General features: G+C 47.1%; 1 protein-coding gene across 3 annotated transcripts in view; it reads left to right on the top strand.

Annotated features, from left to right (window-relative positions):
• ST6GAL2 (ST6 beta-galactoside alpha-2,6-sialyltransferase 2) overlaps window positions 1-23,737 on the top strand; it is a 175,524-nt gene that overhangs the window by 57,077 nt on the left and 94,710 nt on the right. The window lies entirely within an intron of this gene.

Raw genomic sequence — 23,737 nt, forward strand, 5'->3', positions numbered from 1 at the left:
TAATTTATGAAATCATGTAGTCTATTTCAGCTTATAGAGCATATGTAATTTTTAATCATACCTTAAAAATTGTGGGGTCTTATAGTGCTTTCTAATAGATTTGTTTGTATTATTAAATGACAGTATTAGGGTACGTTGGGTACGTTACAGATTTTGAGGTGGATTTGCCACAGAGGCATTGCAAACAGTATAATCCAGAATGAAAAACTGATGTATTTTTGCAACAGAATGGGAATGTTGAGCCTTGGAAAACCTGCAGCATGCCCTGATTGTTGTACAGATTTTATCTACTACAGTCTGGCAATTTCACCAGATTTGAATATCACTTAAGAGGACTTTAATAATATCTTGAAGGAGATTAAACTAGTTTTTTTTTATGTGGTTGAGGACAGTTTAGTTCTTTTGTTTAGTCACCGGACCTCATTATAATTAAAGGGGGGATGCATTCCGGCAGGCTGTACTCTGCTGGAACAGCCTGCTGGATCCCTTGCTGCGTATCTGAACCTAGCCGTAAATAACAAAAGAATATATACTCACCCGCTTAGCTCAGGTCCTCACGGCTGCTCTTCGTTTTTCTGGCTGTAGTCGCGATGTTCTGCTCATCACTGCAGCCAATCACTGGCCTCAGCAGAGACATCCTGTGCATAGCTAAGACCAGCGATTAGCTACAGCTGTGATTGTACATGGACAGTCACTGTTGCAGCCAAGAAGATGGTGTCAGCAGCAGGAGGACCGGAGCGCAACACTTGAAGAAGCAGCGTAGAAAACATATTTTTATTTTAGCCCATTTACAGGGATTGCTCGAGTTTTTATTTAACTCAGAAAACCCTTTTAACTACTTTTGTGAAAAATGCAAAGCACCGAAATGTGGTCCACAAAGACAAGCAAATAGGTTCACCGTGCTGCTGTTCAGCTGCTCGCCTATACACTGGCAATAAAATGGGGTGGCGGTTTGACACTTTTACACTGTTCTGAGATGTCACGCGGTTTTTATTGTACAGGAAGCATGTACCGATTGTTAATTAATATTATAGTGAATAGAGCAATAAACTAAAATGCATAAGGGACATCATCTTGTGCTCATTTACGCAAGGCATTTATTGTTTAAGAAAGAAAGCTGCTAATTTTTCAGATGCTAACCATGTCCTGCTGCAGCCAATAGTTTTTCTTTTTCATTTTTTTCCTTCCTGCCTTCCAAGATCCATAGCTTTTTTACTTTTCCATGAACATTTTTTGTGGGCCAAGTTGTATTTTTAGTGGCACCATTTAATTTACCTTACCGTGTATTGAAATATGGGGGGAAAGTCTTTGTGGGGTTTTTTCGTATTTTTTTACAGCTTTCACTGCACTTAAAATGAGATGTTAGTTATTGTGGGGGTTAATATGATTACAGCTAAACACAATTTATATTGTTTTTCCTTTGCTTTAGTACTTTCAAAAAAGTTTAAAACGTAAAATATAAATTTGCTTTTCACCATACCCATAGAAAAAACCTATTCAAAATAACTTTTCTGTCACCTAAATGCCATAGTCGCTATTGACTGTGGCTTCTGAGGGGTTAAATCACTGGTAAGTTATGTCCTTGCCACTGCAGGTGGGTATTAATAGTATAACACAGCTGGCACTTAGTGTGTGGAGTGGGTTCAGCTTCTGAGCTCACTCCATACACCCTTTCCTCGATTATTATGTACATGTATGTCAAATGTTGGGAAGGGGTAAAAGATAGTCTTTTCATGTAAATGGCACTTACTACCCTTATCAGCCATAACATTAAAACCACTGATAGGTGAAGTGAATAGCACTGATTTTCTCATGACAATGGCTCCTGAAATGGTGGAATATATTAGGCAGCAAGTGAACTGTCAATATTTGAAGTTGCTTTGCAAGCAGGAATAATGGCAAGCATAAAGATTTGAACTCAGGACCCCAGCTCTGTTAGACTGGGTTCACATCACGTTTTTGTCACGTTTAATGTATACAAAAACATATACTTTTAAAAGGATGTCTCTGTCAGATGGCTTATGGTGGCATCCATCACCATAGGGTTCTATTGTTGAAAAGATTTACGTTAACGTGATGGAAAAATGAAGTGTACTACGCTTTTGCATCCCTTTTTTTGCCCAATCAATAAAGGGTTCCTTAATTTTGCTGATATACTGGGATCTCAGGAGTCAGAACCCAACGATTCAAACACTGATATCCTATACCAAGGATCGGCCATCAGTGGAAAACCCCTTTCATATGCAATTAATGTTCCTGCTCCTATCTGTATATTCATGTGCATCTCTCAGATTCTTATATCATTTTATATTATATAATTTTTCATATTATAATCCAAAACAAAATGCCAGTTATGTTATTCCATTCCGAATAGTGGTTCACTGGTGCGTCTACTCTGTATTTAGTAAGGGGTAATTACCTCTGTATGTGTCCAGCACCACTTGTGCTTTTTCTAGTGCGCTTTATAAATACCTTACAGCAGGAAAAAACCGAATCCTGTAGCTGTAATCCGACAAGACTTTTTTTCTTTTTTTTAAATATGAATTCCAAGAAATTGAATGGCAATTAGCAAGCAGATGAACTTATGGGTTTTAAAAAGTTGCAATTAACGGGGAAAAAAACCACACAAAAAAAAAAAGTTGCGCAACACTGTCACACCATACTAGAGTTTATGCATTTTATGTACAGTGCCACCCTATTCTGCAGCACTTTACAGACATTATCATATCCTGCTGTCCCCAGTGGAAATCACAATCTAAATTCCCTTCCAATATGTCTTTGGAGTGTGGGAGGAAACAGGAGTAGTTGGCGGAAACCCACCCAACCCACATGTTGTCTTTGGTCAGAACTGAAGCCAATGACTGGCTTCAGCAGTGATATGGCCACAAGCAGCACATCACAGCTGAAGCCAGCCATTGACTTCAGCAGAGGATGTGACCATGTCCAAGCAGTTCTGGAAGAAAACAAGCCAGGGACTGGAACGTGGGCACAGCGGAGGCAGCTCGAAGGACCAGAGTGATGGGGTGCAGATAAGAGTGAATCTTCTATTTACAGAGGCAGGCTGCGGGTACTTCTTAAAAACTCAGTGTTCCCCAAGAACACCTTTAAGTCAGTTATACAGACAGTCAATAGCTATTGAGGTTTACAGTACTTGACAGAACAGTTTTCTGGCATCGTGTAGAAACTCTGTTTGTTTTATTAAACCACTTTATGAATAATAAAAGAGGCAGCAAACATTCCGCCTGTCTCATACATTACATTGTCGGACAGCTTTGGCAGCTGCATTGCTCCCTAATTGACCACAGTTTTGTAATTTTGCTGGCCATACTTTTATTAAAATAGATTTTTAGCAACATTGGAAGGATTATAACAGATGGCTCGAGATATGTCCTTTTATGAACGGTTTATGTTTTTTCATAAATTGGTATACAATTATTTTAAAACACCCCCAATCAGTGTTTTCATATTTCTGGAGGGCATATATTCAAGATGGACATTTTAAAGGAAGCAATGGCTGACCTACTTTTATGTATGTGAAACATTTGGAATGTGAATTTGTTAAATTTCCTTGCACTTAAAACCAGTTTACCTTGAGAGAACACGTGTATGTACTGAGGTTTACTATCACGATATACCTCTGAATTTTGTCATTCTAAGCGTATGACTACACTGCGACATGTGCCGTGCGACATAAAATGTATGCAACATTTCTTGTAATGATTCACAATGTTATGAAATGCTATAACATGACAGTCCCAAAAGATCCAGACATGCTACATATATACTGTCCTCCTTATGTGTTATAGGGCATAAGTTGACATGTAGGTAAAATCTCTGCTAGCAACTCGCAGACACTGGAGTAACATGCTGCGATGGCGAGTCTGGTCTCTCTGTGGCAGAGCAGACAGGATTGTTAGGCTGTTATTGTGGCATCCAGCCTCTTTGTCAGCTGGTATTTAACCTCTTTTTGTTTAGGCCCAAGCACTTAGTTAAGTTTGAGACTGACAACCCGTTGCGGTTGCCATTTAGGATGGATCGTCCAAGTAGGTAGGGATAGTGGAGTGGGTGAAAGTACAGGGCTGCACTATTCCCTCATTGAAGGAATGTCCAACTCTGAAAGTAATGGTAAAACTTTCCTAGTTTACCGCTATAGAACATCTAACAATGTGGAAGGGGAGCAGTAGTAATCATTAAAACATAACTTTTAATGTATAACGGCTAAAAAAAAGCATATAATAATGTCCTTAAATCAAAAACCCCATTATAAGACAGAGAACGCCAAAAAAACATGTACACCATCTTGTGCATATATATGTTAACCAACAAATTGAAAAAAGGCTGGTAAGAAAGTAGATGAACCTTACCAATCCTGTAGTTCTGCTTTATGTGAGCGTAGCTCGAAATGGAGTGCAGCAAGCGACAAATCTCTCCTGACGCTCCTCATCAAGATGCTTTTCTTTTGATGTCGGATACGGCTTCAACATGTGATAGGTGGGGGCAGAGACCTATTCTGTTCCTAGTAGTCCCTATTCAAAGTGTTACACCCTAATGACCTCCTAATACAGAGTCATCGCCCTGAAAAGAGCAGCCCTGTCCGGAACCCTGCACTGATCTCAATTCCCTGGGCAGTCCTCACGCTGTAATACAATATATATGCTGAAAAGGTGGTATATTAGATAGAACCAGAAAGGTGCACCCAAAGGAAATAAAAAAACAATATAAAGTGCAAAGAAAACAATAGAGAAGTGCAAAAAGAAACCTTATAATATCTAATCTAATTATTACTAGCCCCAGAATCATCAGGGGACACGGGTGTAATGTCTCCTGAAATAGAAACAAACATATAACAGGAGAAAGATAGGACAATAAGTACTGGGTATCTTCATATAGGCAAAAAGGTATATCCATGTTCCCCTATATAGAAACCAGCAATGCAATTACTTCTAGCAAGGAGTGTAGGTAATCCCAGAAGAAGCCTACTGTATGTGTCATAGATTAGAGCATGCATGTGATAATGCTCCTTAGGTAGGTGGGACACTACCTGGTTTTCAGTGTCTCTGATTAATGCTTGGCATCTCTAGCAGTGATGAGCCGCGCATCTCGCTAGTTTTAAACAAACAGGCCCTCCCCTATTACTTCGCATCATGACGTCAATGCGCAATCGCGTCGTGAAAAATACGAGCATAAAATTTGCGCATAATAATGAGGTCAAATGGGGTGTGAACGGGAGTGGTCAAGTTACAAAGGGCCACTCCTACTAAACAATTGAACAGGGGGAGGGGCGGTACTCAGATGTAAACGCATCCCTCCCACACTGCCCTGTCATTCCACAGGGCTGGATAATTATAATGCGTCCAACTGTCAAATAACATGATAGGCGCTATGGGCAGATACTAGACATTAAAAGGCTGGTCCTCTCGCTGATTGCTCACCACAAGACGTGGTAAAGATGTAGAGATAAAGAAATAAAGTAGTGTCTCAGATAAAACACCCAAAATCAAGTTGTTTATTGAGGCCCCTCGGGCTAGAGGTGTCCAATTTTAAAAATTCACCAACTCTCTCTTTGTATTATACGTTTGTCCCAATCACCTCGAGGTGATTTATGGATACGTTCTATTATCTTGAATTTCATGGTGGTTGTTCGCCCCTCGTGAACAGCATGAACCTGTCTGGCGATTGGGGACATCATTGACATGTTCCCCAATATGGCGACATAGTTCCCTACGTGTTTTTCCCACATATTGTATGCCACCTTCGAACATCATTAAATATACGACTTCCATTGTATGACAGTTTATGAAGTCGCGTATGTAATGAATGTCTTGAAACTGCAACTACCGCACCTAAAGCAGCCTTTAACTGGATTCTCAAGCCACTTTTGTGGTCTATCCGGTAACGTAAAGTGGCTGTGTACCAAAGCTTTTAATCGCCCTATGTTCATCTGCGCTGCAATTAAATCTAAAGGGGGTGTGGTTCAATAACCTAAATTCTGACATCATTTGTTTCATGAATACATCTATACATGATATGTCACCTTGAGGGGGCATTTTATGACTTTTATTTTTCACATCAGTAAAGGGTCCCTTCCCCCTCACTATTCGCAGGTGTCTTGTCCAAACTGTATAGAAGCCTCAAAGCTGATAAATCCATCACAGTAAAGCCTTCAGACAAGGGGGGTAATGTTGGTTTGATGGATTCATCAAAATACAAAAAGATGTGTCTTGACATACTACAGGAAAGAACAGGGTATGAGACTCTGACGACCAATCCCACACCTCAATATTCCATCGAATTAAAGAAGATTCTCTTGAAGGTCAAATCTGACCGTCTTATTAATGCGGAAGAATTTAATTTCCTCTACCCATTCCTTCCAGTCACTGTGACATTTTACTGCCTCCTGAAGGTACACAAGGGCACCACTCCATTGAGGGGTCGCCCTATAGTGTCAGGAGTGGGCAGCTTGTCGCAGAACTGTGTAGTCTATATAGACCAACTTCTATGTTCCTTTATGCAGAGTTTACCTTCTTACATTTAGGGACATGTGGGAGCTCCTCACTAAACTAGAAGGGATTTCTGTGGATCCGGATTGGTTTCTGGCCTCGATAGATGTGAAGGCACTTTACTCCTCAATTCCACATGAGGACGGTATACATGCCTCTGCACACTATCTGCAGGCCAGGGCTCAACAGTTCCTACCTCATAATGCTTTTGTATTAAAGCTTTTCAGAGTTATCCTCTCTAGGAACTATTTCCTTTTTGACAGACGTCTCTACCACCAGCTCAGGGGTACAGCGATGGGTAGCTCATATGCGCCATCGTATGCAAATTTACTCCTGGGCTGGTGGGAGGAGACTATTGTATTCAGAGAGGTCCCCATTGAGGGACTTGACAACGTTGTCCTCTGGTCCCGCTTCCTAGATGACATCTTTGTCATCTGGAGCGGGACGGTGAGTGACTTTCAGGGTTTTGTCACAAGATTGAATGTGAATGATGTGAACCTATGATTCACGTCTGTGATTATGAAAGATAGCCTACCATTTCTGGATATTTTCATTTCCAGAAACTACCAGGGGGGCCTCGACACTACCATTTATCGTAAACCCACTGCAACAAACTCTCTTCTAAGATGGGAATTCCCACTGGACAGTATTTAAGACCGAGATGTAGTTGCTCTTTATCAAACAGAGTTTATACATCAGGCTAGAGATCTTAGAGCGAGATTTTGGGTACATGGTTACCCAGACAAAACTCTATGTACATCTTACCAGCGTGCATTACAACAAACTCGTACAACATTACTACACCCTATGGCACGTTCGGATCAAGAGATTCCCAACGTGATTAGACTAATGGGGATATTCAACGCATCAGCAGCCGATAAAAGGAAGATAATCGGTCACCATTGGGATACCTTACTAATGGACCCTGACCTATCTGAAGTACGGGGCCCTCAACCAACCATTACGTTTAGAAGGGGCAAAAGTTTAAGGGACCACTTGGTACACAGCCACTTTACGTCACCGGATAGACCACGAATGTGGCTTGAGAATACAGTTAAAGGCTGCTTTATATGCGGTAATTGCAGTTTCTGCAACTTTATACAACCTGGGTGTCACACACACACAAGGGGTGGGGAAGTGACCACTGAGCTCCACCCACGCCCCTGTCCCTGCCTACTTGCCTCGCAAGTCCTAGTGACAACTGGTCGACAAACCCTCAGTTAGGATAAGTTCAGGGAAGACAGACAATACAAGCAACAGAGAAGTTAATACCAGACTTCAGAAACCAAGAGAGCAGCACGTTACCAGAGGAGCAAGCAGAGGACCGTTGGGAGAAGCCGAAGTCAGAACCAGGAGGAAACGCCAAGACCAAGGGATGAGACGAACGGGTAATCAAAAGACATGCAGATTGCCTGTGGCCAGCAGATTGCCTGTTTAAATAGGGCGCTAGTGGAGTCATGTGATTTGGCCAGCATCACATGACTCGTGAGTTCCAATACAGCCGAGCGCCGAGTGGTCAGCTCGGCAGACAGCCCCAGTGTGGTTACCAAGGGAACGGGCGACGCCGGGTGCGCTGATGACGTGAGTGCGCCTCGGCCATCCCCACCATCTAGAACCACGCTCAGAGCACATCATGACACTGGGAAATCCTTTACCAGTAACAACATAGAAGATATTCATTATTTACGTGACTTCATAAATTGTCGTACAATGGTAGTCGTATATTTAATCACGTGCGAATGTGGCATACAATACATGGGAAAAGCACGTAGGGAACTACATCTCCGTATTGGGGAACATGTCAATGATGTCCGCAATAAGGAGGAGTCCCCAATCGCCAGACATTTTCATGCTTTCCACGAGGGGCGCACAATCGCCATCAAATTCAAGGGAATAGAACGCTTCCATAAATCACCTTGCAGTGGTGATTGGGACAAACATATACTACAAAGGGAGAGTTGGTGAATTTTTAAATTGGACACCTCTAGCCCGCGGGGCCTCAATGAACAACTTGATTTTGGGTGTTGTATCTGAGTTACTACTTTATTTCTTTATCTCTACATCTTTAACACGTCTTGTAGTGAGCAATCAGCGAGAGGACCAGCCTTTTAATGTCTATTATCTGCCCATAGCGCCTGTCATGTTATTTGACAGTTGGACGCATTATAATGATCCAGCCCTGTGGAATGACAGGGCAGTGTGGGAGGGATGCGTTTACATCTGAGTATACAGGATTGGTAAGATTCATCTACTTTCTTACCAGCCTTTTTTCAATTTGTTGGTTAATAGTTAAGGCTGCATGCAGCCTGTTGTTGTGGGAGGGGCCAGGTCCCCCTACTTAAACCCCCCTGCACAGCTCACCTTCACCGCGTCCGCCACCGCACTTCATGTGATCGTCACTTCCGGTAAGCACGTCACTTCCGGCAAGCACGCGCCCCGGGTAAGTATCGCCGCGTTCCCATGGTGAGCTCCGGTCTCCCGCCTGCCGGGCCATGTCCGTCCGCCGGCTCACTCCTCCACCCGCATTCGGCCGCCGCGGGCACCCCTCCCTCCCCTCTCCGCCGTCCGGGGCCGCCCGTCCTCTCGCGAGAGGCAGGACGCATGCGCGGCACCACGGCACCCGCTCACGACCGCACGCGGGGGGGGGGGGGGGGGGGGACACACCGCCGGCCACAAGGTGTGTCATTTCGCGGCAATCCGACTGGACACTGCCGCCGCGCATTGGCAAGGCTTCAAAAAGGAGTCGGGTGGATTGTGGAGCTGTCTGGGGGGGAGGCTGGCTGTTGCCCATGGCGACCAGTCACGGCCCGGCGGTCTTTCCAAATTCTGCTCATGGAGATTGGAGGCTGTGGTGTGGTTGGTTGCCGTGGGCGGAGGCATCTTTCCCCTTAGACGGTGTCACAATTGTGTCCCTTCTCATGCAAAAAAAAAAAAAAAAAAAAAAAAAGGGATCTTGCCCTGGTGGGGGCGGAGGCATGCGGGCACTCAGTCCTCCCGCCCCGGTGGGGCTGCCACTGCTCAGCCGGGGGGCTCAGGCAGCCGCCACCCGCGCTGTCCAGCGGCCACATTCCGGTCTCTCATGTGGCCTGGGCCACGTCCTGCTCCAGGCCCAGCCTGGGATGGCCCCCTGGTCATGACCGACACTGGGTGGTCTGAGCCCTGGCACGCGGTGAATTGCCCGCCACAGGTGGCCAGATGGGCAATTCACGGGCCACATCCCCTCCACATCCCACTGCCCCTTCAGGTCGCCGTGCCGGGCCGGCATGCCCACCCCCAGGCCCGCTCCTGCCAGGCCGGCACACGCCACGGTTCCGTCACACACGTCCAGGTCAGGTCAGGGGCGCTCCAGGTCATTCATGCCCCGGCCTACCCACGGCCTCCCAGCGGGGCCCCTGGGGGCTCCGGCCTTGGTGCTCTCCATGTTCACATGTGTGTTCCTTTCCCAGGTGCCAGTAGCGTTCGTGGTTCCCGTCGTACCTTATTCCGACTTTCCCAACGTCAGGTTAGGTCCTGCAGGAATTCGCTGTCGGCCGCTCGCGGGAAAACTCATACCTGAGGGTTCAGGTAGGTAATCAGGGGCTGCTTCTGGCAGTCCCTCCTCCCGACATCCCGGGTTGCCTCCCAGGAGGCACACGGGGATGTGTTCTCGCTCTCAACCCGAGACGTCCAGGTGTCTCCTCTGTCCTGCTCAGCCTGAGGCGTTCAGGTGTCTTCTCTTTCCAGGTACCCTGAAACGTTCAGGTGTTCTTCCTGTCCATCTTGGCCTGAGGCGTTCAGGTGTCTTCTCTCTCCAGGTTCCCTGAAGCGTTCAGGGGCCTCTCGGTCCATCTTTGCCTGAGGCGTGCCGATGGCTTCTCGGTATAGGTACCCTGAAGCGTTCATGGGTCTTCTCTGTCCATCTTTTCCCAAGGCGTCCAGGTGTCTGCTCCATCCAGGTACCCTGAAGCGTTCTGGTATCTTTTCTGTCCTTCCTTGCCAAGGCACTTAGGTGTCTTCTCTGTCCAGCTACCCTGAAGCGTTCAGGTGTCTTCTCTGTCCATCCTTGCCTGAGGCATTCAGGTGTCTTCTCTGTCCAGATACCCTGAAGCGTTCAGGTGTCTTCTCTGTCCATCCTTGCCTGAGGCGTTCAGGTGTCTTCTCTGTCCAGGTACCCTGAGGCGTTCAGGTGTCTTCTCGGTCCATCCTTGCCTGAGGCATTCAGGTGTCTTCTCTGTCCAGGCACCCTGAAGCGTTCAGGTGTCTTCTCCGTCCAGGTACCCTCAGCGTTCTGGTATCTTCTCTGTCCTTCCTTGCCTGAGGCGTTCAGGTGTCTTCTCTGTCCAGGCGCCCTGAATCGTTCAGGTGTCCTCTCTGTCCTTCCTTGCCTGAGGCGTTCAGGTGTCTTCTCTGTCCAGGCACCCTGAAGCGTTCAGGTGTCTTCTTCGTCCAGGTACCCTGAAGCGGTCAGGTGTCTTCACTGTCCTTCCTTGCCTGAGGCGTTCAGGTGTCTTCTCTGTCACGGTGTCCATGCGCACCCACAATAGTTCCAGTCTCGCGCGGCTTTTTTCTCATGTCACTCCCAACTTTCCAGTTCCCAGGTCCAGCCGTTTCGTTCCCGTCCATCCTCTGACGGTAAGACAAGGGTGTTGACCCAACGCTCCCAGGTACGTCATCTTTTACGTTCATCCACGACCTTTTTTTTAGTCGGGGTGCACGGCCCCACGACCTCTCCAGCGGCCGTATTGTTGTCTTTAATTCCAGGTGTTGCAAGGTCTCTGCCATCATTGAAGCCATGTCACAGGTCTCTGACGTCGACGACATGTTGTCCCTCCCGGGTACCTCAGTCTCCAGCCAAGGCGGCCCAGTTGCCCTCCGAAGATGGACTGTGCCGAGGCTCATTGCGGAATTGGCCAAGAGAGGCATCAGACACCCAGCGTCAGCCAGGAAGGCCGAGTTATACCGCCTGTTGATGACCCAGTCCAGCGCTCCTGAAGGGGAAGATCCACCTCCAGCCATCCAGCAGTCCCTGGTGCTGTTGCAGGCCTCCTTGGATTCCCTCATCTCGTCCGTTGCTGACATCAGGACCAGGGTGGTGGACTTGGAGTCCAGAACACCGGCATCTTCCCAGGCGGTGGTCCCCGTCTCCGATCCCCCTCTGTTGCAGCTTCCGGCTCCAGGTACGTTCCCGGCTGCTCCGGTGGTGGCTCCTGCGCACTTGGTACCCGACCACATCAGGAAGGACATCTTGGCGGGCAAGGACGTGAATCTCGCGTCCATCCTGATTGCGTCCCACGATGCCGCAGACAGCAAGACTTTTGACTGCGGGGAGGTCTCAGTGGTCCTTCGGGCCAAGGATGGGCGTCTTAACCGCAAGCTCTCTGTCGTCGAGTTTGTGTTGGCCTTCGGCCTGTTTAGAGACGTGCTCTGCTCCGCTTCCCCGGCCCGCCGGGAGGAGCTGGACACGTATCTACACAGGGTCACTGGACTGGGGCACAAGTACGGCGGCACGGCTTTTTATGACTACCACCGCTCCTTCTCAGCCAAGGCCGCCGCCGCGCTTGCCCAGTTCCAGTTCTCTGTCAACTGGGCCACGCTGGACATGGAGTTGTTCTGCCAGCATTTCGCCGGCCTCCGGGCCCCCGCTTGTTCGACCTGCCAGTCGATTTTCCATTCTACTGAGTGGTGTCCTCAAACGGCCACGGCCCAACCAGACAAGGCCATTCCTGGCCCCTCTGGGGTCTCCCGCAGTCCCTCCACCACCGATAAGCTGGGCAGACCCATTGTCTACCTTGGCAACAGCCAAGTTTGCAACAACTTTAACTTTGGTGCATGTGTTTTTAGCGGTTGCAGGGCCCTGCACATCTGCTCCATCTGCTTCAGGGCCCACCCCAGGTCCACATGTCCCAAGAAGGGGTACAAGCGCCTATGACTAGCCGACTGCGACATCGACCTCCTGGCTCTCCTGTTACGGGACCATCCGGCGCCAGGGTTCGTGGACTTCCTGATCACTGGCCTCTGCTCCGGGTTTGACACAGGGTTGGTGGCACTACCCCATTCCACCTGGGAGTGCGACAACCTGCAGTCGGCCAGGTCAGATCCCACCGCTGTACAGGAACTCCTGAATTCGGAGGTGGAGAAAGGGTTCCTCCTGGGCCCCTTCGACCAGGTGCCTTTTTCTCGCTGGCGGATCAGTCCCATAGGCATCGTGGCCAAAAAAGATTCAAATAAAAAACGTTTGATTTATGATCTCTCCGCCCCCCATGATTCTGTCATCCCCAGCATCAATTCGCTCATCCCTTCGGAAGAATTTTCCATGACCTACGCGTCCATAGACGAGGCCATTGCCCTCATCCTTAGCGCCGGGAAAGGCGCCTGGTTGTCTAAAACGGACATTGCGGACGCCTTCAAACTGCTGCCCATTGCCCCTCACCTTTGGCAGTTCTATGGCATCAGGTGGGAAGGCAAGTTCTATTTTGCCAACAGGTTGACCTTCGGCTCAAAAAGCAGCCCGTGGTTATTCGACCAATTGGCGCAGGCCCTGCACTGGATCCTGATCCACCACGGCAGTGCCCCAGCGGTCATCCATTACCTGGATGACTTCCTCCTCATTGAACCTCCGCTAGGTCGACCATCAGGGCTGCTCTCACTCCTGGAGATCTTTGCCGCCCTTTCCATCCCAATTTCGCAGGGGAAGACCGCGGGGCCGGTCACTTCCATCACCTTCCTGGGCATTGTCCTGGACTCAGACAAAATGGAAGCCAGGCTTCCAGAGGCAAAGCTGTCCCAGATACGGGAAGTCGTGGCCAGGGCCATCACCTCGTCCCAGGTGACCAAGGTCGAGCTACAGTCCATCCTGGGTCGGCTGAACTTTGCCTTAAGGGTCATGCCCCAGGGCAGGGCTTTCATTTCCCGGCTGCTCTCGCTCCTTCCCTCAGCCTCCGAACCCAGCAGCATTGTCCACTTGGACAGGGCTGCCATGGCAGACTTACGCATGTGGGACAGCTTTCTGTTATCTTGGAACGGTGTCAGCCTGTTTGTCCCCTCATGGTCCCAGTCATCCACCAGGGTGTTTGCCGATGCCGCAGCATCCCGGGGTTTCGCGGCCATATTCGGGTCCCAGTGGCTGGCTGGCCCATGGCCTCCTCAGGTCAGTTCCGACCCTCAGTCCCTCAGCTCATCACCATTCCTGGAATGTTACCCCATCGTGGCGGCCGCTTCTGTCTGGGGTCACCTCTGGGCAAATTCCAGCGTCATGTTTGTGTCTGACAGCCAGGACCTCGTGGACATCATCTCCAAAGGCCGAGCTAAGTCGGCCAGGGTCATGTCCCTGTTGCGCAAACTGGTCTGGCTGGCCATGACCCATAACTTTCATTTTTCATGTTCCCATATCCCAGGTACCAGCAACACGGCGGCCGATGCCTTATCGAGGTTCAATTTTCACACCTTCTTTCAGGTATGTCCAGAAGCAGACCGGACCGGGGCCCGAATTCCCGGTTTCAGCGACCTGATGTTGGACTAAGGTCTCTGCTGGCAACCGCCGAGGACCTCAGGCACCGATCCCTTTCGGTCAACACGGCTCGCAACTACGGCACTGGTTGGAACCACTTCCAGGCGTTTTCCAGGATCCATCCCCAACAGGGGATGTCCTTCATTGCGTACATCATGGCTTTCATGGCCCATTGCCATGTCAACCTCAAGCTGGCACCCAGCACCATCCGTTTGTACCTGGCCGGGGCGCAGCACTTCTTAGCCCTTCAGAACCCAGAAGTACGCGCAGCGTTCACATCCCAAGCCGTCAAGGCCACGCTCAGAGGCATTGAGAAAAACAGTAAAGACTCCAACCCGTCCCGTCGGCCGGTCTCCGGTGAGCTGTTTAGGCAGCTGTCTGCAGCCCTAGATGGCAATCCTTTTGGCCATTTCCCTAGCCTGGTCATCAAAGCCGCGATGTACCTAAGCTTCTACGGCTTCCTTCGTCCAGGAGAATTTTCAGTTCCTTCCCGGAAAACGGTCTTCCTGAAAAAGAAACAGCTATCCTGGAGCCAGGATCATCTGGTACTAAGCCTGCCTTCCACCAAGACGTCCCAGACCGGTCCTCCCGTACTGATCCGTTTCTTCAAGTCCGGGAACGCCTGGTGTCCGGTGGTGGTACTCCAACATCTCCTGGGTTACACACCATCTCCAGATCCAGAGTCTCCGTTGCTGCCATTCCAGGGGAAACCCCTTTCCACGCCACAGTTTGTCTCCCACATCAGATCCCTGGTCGCAGGGTTGGGGGTGGACCCCAAAACCATATCAGGACATTCATTCCGCATCGGAGCAGCTTCAGCGGCTTCCAAGCACGGGACGCCTCCGCACGTCATCCGTCACATGGGTAGGTGGAGATCTGCCTGTTTTTCCCGATACATCCCGGATCCGCTGACTGAAACCCGACAGGTATTCCGTTCCTTGGCTTTGTAACCCTGTTCCACACGCATTAAACAGCAGCACTTCTCCTACCTGGTGTCTCTTTGGCCCTCTTTTAGGCAGGCCCACGTCCCGTGGCTCCAGGCACACACCAGCCACTGTCTAGCCCCCTCCCGTCACCTTACTGACCGTGGCCGCGGCCACAAATAGTTAAGGCTGCATGCAGCCTGTTGTTGTGGGAGGGGCCAGGTCCCCCTACTTAAAGGGGTTGTCCCACTTCATAAAATAGGTTTTATCTAATCTATTTACCCCCACACAACATATCTTCCTATCCATGTTATTATCCAAAAGCTACCTTTCATTCAAAAAATCATGTAAAGCGATTCCTTTGTTGTTTTCTGTATCCCATGGATACGGCCTCTTTCGTCCGGCCGCATCGCTGTGCCGCGCCTGCGCACAACGGCTGAACAAGTACTCGGGCCGCCTCTCCATTCCTACAAGTACGCGCACGCCCGCGCATGCGCAAATACAGCAGGCGGGTGCCGGAATCAAATAGCCGGCACCCGACCTCTATGACAGGGAGCGGGACCTTAGGGGTTAACTGCCGCTGATCGCAGCCCCCTATCATAGAGGTCGGGTGCCGGCTATTTCACTCCGGCACCCACCTCCTGCATTTGTATTAACATTGGTGGCGCAGTGCGCCCCCCCCCCCCCCCCCCAGTATAATATACATTCAGTGCGGCCACCCCCCCCCCCCAGTATAATATACATTCAGTGCGGCCACCCCCCCCCCAGTATAATATACATTCAGTGCGGCCACCCCCCCCCAGTATAATATACATTCAGTGCGGCCACCCCCCCCCCAGTATAATATACATTCAGTGCGGACCCCCCCAGTATAATATACATTGGTGGCGCAGTGGGAAGTGCCAATGAGGGTTAAAAAAATAAATAAAAAATTAACTCACCTCCTCCAATTGTTCGCGCAGCTGCCGGTCTCCTGTTCTATCTTTAGGACCTGTGAAAGGACCTTTGGTGACGTCACTGAGCTAATCACATGGTCCATTACCATGGTGATGGATCATATGATGTACCATGTGATGACCACAGTGATGTCACCAAAGGTCCTTTCACAGGTCCTAAAGATAGAACAGGAGACCGGCAGCTGCGCGAACAATTGGAGGAGGTGAGTTAATTTTTTATTTATTTTTTTAACCCTCATTGGCACTTCCCACTGCGCCACCAATGTATATTATACTGGGGGGGTCCGCACTGAATGTATATTATACTGGGGGGGGAGTGGCCGCACTGAATGTATATTATACTGGGGGGGGGTGGCCGCACTGAATGTATATTATACTGGGGGGGGGGGGGTGGCCGCACTGAATGTATATTATACTGGGGGGGGGGGGGGTGGCCGCACTGAATGTATATTATACTGGGGGGGGGGGGGTGGCCGCACTGAATGTATATTATACTGGGGGGGGGTGGCCGCACTGAATGTATATTATACTGGGGGGGGGGGGGTGGCCGCACTGAATGTATATTATACTGGGGGGGGGGGTGGCCGCACTGAATGTATATTATACTGGGGGGGGGGCGGCCGCACTGAATGTATATTATACTGGGGGGGGGGGCGCACTAAATGTATATTATACTGGGGGGGGGGGCCGCACTCAATGTTTATTATACTGGGGGGGGGGCGGGACCTCACATACGGCTCCATGTGGATGACCTCATACACATGAACGAGCACGCAGGGTGAGTCATGAGGAGGCGTGGCCTTCACTCAACTGCCTGAGAACCAGGAAGTTATCAGGACATCTACTGCTGATAAGATTAAAAAAGCAAAGTGGGACAACCCCTTTAAACCCCCCTGCACAGCTCACCTTCACCGCGTCCGCCACCGCACTTCACCCACCCTTTCCCCCCCTTTTCTTCCACTCTCCCTAGGGTTGGCCCTCTTTTAGGCAGGCCCACGTCCCGTGGCTCCAGGCACACACCAGCCACTGTCTAGCCCCCTCCCGTCACCTTACTGACCGTGGCCGCGGCCACAAATATACATATGCGCAAGATGGTGTACATGTTTTTGGCGTTCTGTCTTATAATGTTTTTAATTTTTTATTTAAGGGCATTATTATATGCTTTTTTTTGCCTTTATACATTAAAAGTTATGTTTTAATGATTACTACTGCTCCCCTTTCACATTATTAACTGCACTATTCCCTACCTAACATGACAATATAAATGTGCATGAAAATACATCCTACATTGCTAACGAACAGGCTAAAACATACCAGTGATGCCACATTGTGTGATGAGGAAGAGAATTGCAAATGTGATGCTTGTCCTTCAGATGATGTTGGAAGAGGTTGCTGCTATAAGCTGGGTTGATGATGTTACCAGGGTCATAGGTGATAAGGTACATTGGTTCGCATGGGACATGCAAAGAAATAAAGGCTAGCTAGCTAGAAACTATTTGCGCAAACGGTCACTACTATAGATGAAGCTAAAGCAACATGAATACTAGCACAATAAATTTACCATACAAATAGCTAATATATATATATATATATATATATATATATATATATATATACCCAGTTTTCCTCAGATCCTAAATCACACATATCTCTTATGTTGCGGTATAGTGTGGAGCGAAGAGAGCTTCAGATGCTTCATCCGAAGTCGCTTTGTTCAAACATCGGAATAATGGTGTACGGAGAGAACAGTACAGTGGTTTTCCACTATATAAATCAATTACCGAAGTTATTCAACGAATTCACACTCGACTTCGTGAATAACTAATTTCGGCTCATTGGAGCCCATACATTCTAATACTGTACGGAGACGAATCTCCGTACAGTATTATTTTGACGTTTTGAACAAAGAGGCTTTGGATGAAGCATCCGAAGCTCGCTTCGATCCACACTATTGAGGTACATTGCTCTAGTCATCTTTTCTTTCTGTTTTATATCAGGTTTTATATCAGGTTCCTGGCATATTATTCATGAATCGGTAGAATCATGATGAACAATACTGCAGTTTCTGCCAAGATTGTGAAATCCTGCAGTGCCAGAAGGGTACACACAGCAAACCGTGAACCCAAATAGACATGCACTCTTATAGCATTCTTAAAGGGGTTGTCCATGATTTATTTTTATTTTTTTACTAATTTCACCCTCCAGGACTCGTGAAGGTAAGTATACTTACCTGCTCCCCAATGCATGGTGGGCATTCTTCACTTCTGGTCCCCGTATGTAAACTGCATGGATAGGGTCACATGTGCTCCTGCAGTGATGTGGTGCTTGGGTACTGAGACCAGTGATTGGCTGCAGCAGCACAATTTGACCTTGTGCAGGAACTTTACATGCGGGGACCAGAAGCCAGCTCTGGGACAGAGGGAGCCAGAACCGAGCAGCGGGAGCAGGTAAGTATACTTCTCTGGTAAGTATACTTTCAAAAGAAAAGTAAATGGTGGACAACTCCTTTAAATCTCATTGTCTTGCTAATAAAACACAGCATAACATATTCTTTTATGCACTTTATTCATTTTCATAAAGTAGTCATACACTGAACCACACATCATCACTGGAAGCCTCGATGCTTTGAAGTTTCAGCAGCACTGGCTCCTTTCCAGTTGTCTGCAAATTGAGCCTTTTCTATAAAAACTATAAATGCTGACAGTAAAAGTCAGAAATATTCCTTTGTAGAGCTCACTATTGACCTGTTCCCCTTCAACATCCACTCCTCCAACCTTACATTCCTGTGTTTTGCTTTTGTACCGTATACCGTAAGAATATCTGAGTTTTGTATGCTACTCCATTCTTTGTTTTGTCTGGGGGAAATGTCTACTTATATACGCATTTATTAACTAAACATTCTTGAGTTTAGCTGTAACACAAATTGAATTTCTTATGGCACTAGTCTATAACACAACTGAAAGCGTGGAGTTTCAGATTGAGAAGGAACCTTATAACTAACTGTAAATCCTGTTAATAATGCTCCTCTCTTTCTCCTCACTTCATAAGTCTTTATTTATGTACGTGAAAAAAGATATATACGATTAAGGAACATGAGTAGTATATAGACTTGTAAATAGTAAAAGTAGCCAGTATCTGCCATCATATGGAATCCCAATTTAAAGGGAACCTGTCACCTGGATTTTGTGTATAGAGCTGAGGACATGGGTTGCTAGATGGCCGCTAGCACATCCGCAATACCCAGTCCCCATAGCTCTGTGTGCTTTTATTGTGTAAAAAAATGATTTGATACATATGCAAATTAACATAAGAGTCATATCTTACTTGTGTGACCAGAGAAGAGTCATATTTTCAAGCTCTGACTCATTTTAGGTTAATTTGCATATGTATCAAATAGGTTTTTATACACAATAAAAGCACACAGAGCTATGGGGACTGGGTATTGCAGATGTGCTAGCGGCCATCTAGCAACCCATGTCCTCAGCTCTATACCCAAAATCCCGGTGACAGGTTCCCTTTAATGTGAAAAGTTTTACAGATACGTTTGGAAAATCAGTAACAAATTAGATAAGTTTCTGGTGTTATGTAAAGAGTTGAATAACTTTATAATGGAAAAAATTGCTCTTACTTATAACAGTTAAAGAGGATAGGAAATAAGTGGTCAGACCCCTTGCTAATATGAGAACAGGGGTGCACAAGTTCCTACGAACTGCACGCACCTTCTCCGCTCCGGAAGCTCTAAACCTGGAAGTCCTATAGAAGTGAATGGAGCGGTGGACGTAGTACTGCTGAGTTCTCATGGGACAGTTGGGCAGTACCTGCAGACCCACGTTTTTGTCATTGGTCGGAGTAAGTGTTATTAGTGGTACAACTCTTTTTGAGTCATTTGCTCACCATATTCACAATATCTGCTTATTGTTTATGAATAATGACATTCATGTTTATGTCCAGAGGCTGAAACCTTTAGACCATATACTTCTCATAGCTGAGAGTTGTACTCGCCAAAATTGTGTATATTCATAAATTATCAACATAAATGTAATGTCCAAAAATATTATTACACCTAAAATGCAAACAAAATGAACACACTTGTTTAGAATTGTCACTTGTAGACTTGTCTTCTTATTGTAGACCTTGCTTTTTAATAAACACACTGAAGCTGTTTTCACACGTTTTTGCATTCCTTGCATTTTTTGTGACATTTTTTTTCCCAGCGTTTTTTGCAGTAAAAACACCAGCTCCAGATGTTAGCTGAAGGTGTATGGGAAATATGAAATGCAAGGCACACCAGCATTTTTGTTACTGGCTTCTTTTTCCATTAGGCGACGTTTTTGTTTCTATGGCTTCTTATTAAAAATGAGTCATGCTGTAGCTCTTGCTGTTTTTTCAAGCATTTTCACATCACCGTCTCTATAGAGGAAAAGCGCCTTAAAGAAAAAAAATATATTGGTCAAACATGCCGTTTGCAAACTACACCCTAGAAAGTCACAGAAAACATGGCAAAAATCTCAGGTGGCCAAATAAAAATCGATAGATGAATGGATCGATAGATAATAGATATTTAGATATGAGATAGATAAATATATAGATTCTGTGATGCTCACACAGAGGTAACCAGCTTTAGATACCAACTGAAGTAGGTCAGATCTTTCCCTAGGGCACCGAGATGTAAATGGCCCTCAGCATCTCTATGTATAAACTGCTGCAGGACATAATGGGACCTTTAGCTTTTAACCTGTACCCCAACTACAGCACATGGTAATGTGAAAAAAATGTATCTGAATGCCCTGTTAGAGCTAAATTTGAGAAAACTGCCAAACTCTGCCTACGAGAACAGATTATGAGGCATAAAGAGCTACTCCGCCATTATTTAATATATAAAGCTGAGTGTATGTGTATGTATGTCCTCTAAAGGACGCATTTACAATCATAAAACTTGGCACACGTGTACATCAAGTATCCGGAAGGGTTTTAGACTAGGTCTCAGCTCTCTAGGACGTGCCGTTCCTGAGATATTCCCCAAAAATGCATTAGCTAATAGAAGCTTGGTCACATGACCCTTATCAGCCAATAGAAGCTTGCAGGCCGTTAGCCTCCACATACACAGTTTAACTCCAGGGTTTCCATAACAACCCAGCCATTTTTCTTCACTGCTTTAGGTGAGCTTTAAAGGAAATCTGTCACCTTTCATGCCATAGGAGGCATATTTTTAAAAATCAAGCAGGGTGGCAGCATCAATGGGGGTACCCCGCAAGTACAGGTATATATCTTCCTTAATAAAATCGCATGAAAGGTCCTCTTTAATAGCTGTGGATGACACTGTTAAGGGAGCGGAGTGTTGTGGAGGTCACAGTTCAGGGGGAATGTAGGGTGGCCATTCAGGCCACCCTGAAAAGATGGACTTAAAACCCCGCCCCCAGGTCCCACTAAGCCACGCCTCTAATCCGGTTAGGCCACGCTCCCGCCCACTCCTCAGCCGAAAGGGATTAAAAAAATGAAGTTAAAAATCAACTTTTAGGTCCCGCTAAGCCACACCCCTGACCCGGTTAAGCCACGCCCCCACTCCTCAGCCAACAGGGATTGAAAAAAGGAAGTTAAAAATCAACTTCTGTCAGCTGCAGAGGTGGGAGGGACGGTGACTTTCTCCCTGCAGCTCACACTCAGACAGCACTGTGCTGCTGTCTTAGAGTGGTCTGTTCAAAAGGACACGCCCCAATCTGGTTAGGCCACGCCCCTCCCACTCAGCTGACAGGGATTAAAAAATGAAGTTAAAAATCAACTTCTAGGTCCTGTAAACCTGCCCCCCCCCCCCTTCCCCCGATCCGGTTAGGCCACCCTTCTCCCACTCAGCCGACAGGGATTGAAAAAAATGAAGTTAAACATCTACTTCTGTCAGCTGCAGAGTTGGGAGGGACGGTGACTTTCTTCCTGCAGCTCACACTCAGACAGTACTGTGCTGCTGTCTTAGAGTGTTCTGTTCAAAAGGACATGCCCCTGATCCAGTTAGGCCACACACCCTCCCACTCCTCAGCCAACAGGGATTGAAAAATGAAGTTAAAAATCAACTTCTAGGTACAGTGCTGCTGTCTGAGAGTGAGCTGTATTCATAAGGACATCCCTGTGTCCATCCCGGACCTGCGCCAGATGGAGGACAGGGAGTCTGAAAGCCAGACTGTCCAGCCTAAAACTGGACCTCTGGCCACCCTAGGGGCAGACTGCTGTGTAGGTCACAGTTAAGGGGGTGGGCTGCGGTGGAGGTCCCATTTTAAGGAGATGGAGCACTGTGGTGGGGGTCACTGTTTAGAGGTGGGGGCTGTGGAGGTCACTTTGAAGGCGGCGGGGTGCTGTAGATGTCACTGTTATAGTGGATACTGTTGACACACAAACATTAAATTAAATAGATTAAATATACCCGAGCGAAGCCGGGTCCTTCAGCTAGTTCTAAATATATTTGAGCTCTCTGTCCTGTGTACACACCAAAGTGAAAAAAGCAGTCCGTGTATAATTAACTGATCCGGCAGTGTGGGCCATGCAGGTCAGTCAATTCTGCAGGGCTGGCACTGAAAGGGTTCATGTAAGCAATAGTTTGCGTTTTCTTTTTGTGTTTTCAGTTTATTTGAGGGTGTAATTACGAGCTAGAAAAGGGTTTCTCTCCTTGTTGTCTGCATACGAATGACAATGAATTCCCCTTGGCCAGTTCAGACATCAGTAGGTCTCTCCAAATCTTGACAGCTTTGTTCAGATGTTCAAACGATACATTACAATTATCTTAAAGGAAGGGGAATGCAGTGGGCTGCCTGCTGTCAGATACAACAGCTCCCATTCTCGCTGCCTCTGGGAACCTTTCAGTGAAATGATCTGAGAGAATGCAGCTCTTTGTGCTCATCATTTGTGCACTTCATACTGCTCAATGACTGTCTAGGTAACAGCTTTGTGCATTTATAAGTTCTATTTGCTACTAAACCTAAAAAATGAACTGATGAAAAATATAACGATTTTTTTTCTTTGTACATCGTTCACTGAAAGAAAATAATAGAAAAATGTGAATATTGCTGTTCATTTAAGAGTAGCCATACGAACATATCGCTGAGATATTGGGATCATATGCCCAGTATAAGCAAGGAGCGTATGTCTCTGTAGTGCACGTATGGTACATACCACAGGACCAATTCTGGATGTCAAAAGTACCATAAATCTCATGGGAACCTGGTCAAAGCAGATAGTTTGCACTTTGCATGTATAAGATAGGTATTGCTAAAATCCATAAGCATACCTCCTGCTCTGACCGCGTCCCGATCTGCCTGTTCTTTTGGTGACTTTAGTAAGGCAATATTAGTGTCAGCTTTTTGTTTTCTGAAGAAGCCTGAAGGCCACCTTACGCATTAGTGTACTGTCACCCGGACCCGCTGACAGTCTAATGTGTATGGGGAGCTCCTGACTCAACCCCAACAGCTGATGTAGGGGGAACGAAGGATCAGGTAAGGTGAATATTTTTGCCTTAATTTTTTTGTTCTCCCAGGAGATAAGCTCTCCTCTCTTCCCATTGACAACACATGCACGCTGGGCCGAACTGAACGTGTATGTTTATTTGGGGGGGGTTGGCTGACAGGAGTCGAGAGAGCTGTTGGGCGGACGATTGTTCAGCTGACAGCTATTGATTGGGTTTGGCCCAGTATAAAGTGTAACTGTCATTCTTTTTTTTTTTTTTTTTTTTTTTTTTGTATTGTGCAGCGGCAGTGTTACTGACCATTTTTGTAATATACTTTAATTACAGAAAGCATATATTTCTATTAGAAAAATTGCTCTAAAGTGGCCAATTTTGAGACTCGTAACGCTCCTCTGTCCTCTTCTGTTTACTTAACTTTGGAGACT

Source organism: Bufo gargarizans, chromosome 3, assembly GCF_014858855.1.
Source record: "Bufo gargarizans isolate SCDJY-AF-19 chromosome 3, ASM1485885v1, whole genome shotgun sequence".
Lineage (NCBI taxonomy): Eukaryota > Metazoa > Chordata > Amphibia > Anura > Bufonidae > Bufo > Bufo gargarizans.